Source organism: Montipora capricornis, chromosome 13, assembly GCF_036669925.1.
Source record: "Montipora capricornis isolate CH-2021 chromosome 13, ASM3666992v2, whole genome shotgun sequence".
Taxonomy (NCBI): domain Eukaryota; kingdom Metazoa; phylum Cnidaria; class Anthozoa; order Scleractinia; family Acroporidae; genus Montipora; species Montipora capricornis.
The window spans coordinates 14,084,433-14,085,379 of record NC_090895.1 but is presented as its reverse complement, the minus strand read 5'-3'; positions in this window follow the sequence as shown (position 1 = coordinate 14,085,379).

Below are 947 nucleotides of genomic sequence, written 5' to 3'. Positions count from 1 at the left end.
ATTGAAATGTCCCCGAGTGCTTTGGGTGGTGTGGCCCAGCACGCTGAAGCTCACGGGTTGACATGGGTCGAGGCCACAAAAAGGAATTACGCGGAGAATTGGCATACACACTCCCCATCAACCTGTGAACGTAAGCTCAAAAACGCTCCCGGTCTTTTGGTTTCACAAGGACAAGCAAATGGTGCAAGCGGATCTGGTGACAGACAGCCTTAAAAAAGAGAATGGAGGGCATCACTATCTCTTGACTTTCAATCGGACGTGTTGTCCAAATACGCGTGGGTCTAAAAAAAAAAAAACCCTGGTGAAGGAACAAAACGGGTACGGCTGTGACTCAAGCTTTTGAACAGATGCTACGACAAGGAGGAAAGCCTCAACGTTTAGTGACCCATCTCGACAAGTGTTTTACAATCCTCCCTTTCGTCGAATGTTGTAACGAGAAGGCATCCATCACTTTTTAACTCATGGAGCTGCCAAAGATGTCTGTTTAACGTTGTCTGTTTATCTCCCCAGTTGGAAGGAAGAAGTCTTTATCGTTCGACAGTTGGTGCGGGGACCTGTGGTCACCTACGAGTTGGGAGAATGGGAGGGACCCCTTTGGAAGGCAGTTTTTTGCGAACAAGATGTCCAACAAGTCACCGTGCTCTGTTCCGAGTGGAAAATATTTACAACGACGTGGAAAAGCCGTCAAAGTCCGTTGGTTGGGTTGGCTGAACAAATACGATAGTTGGGTGCCTCGATCGGCCTTGACCTCTCTATAAAAATGACAAGAAAAAAATGAGAGATAGAGCATGCCTTGTTACGCTACGCTGTCGAGCAACGAACAACCGACCGTATTCCCCGACAACAGACCATCCTGCAGTGATGGGAACGGAGGAATATGTCGAAGCAGGTCCTAATCCGATCTTGGTACCAAAACCCAGGCAAGGAACCAAAGCGGATTTTACAAA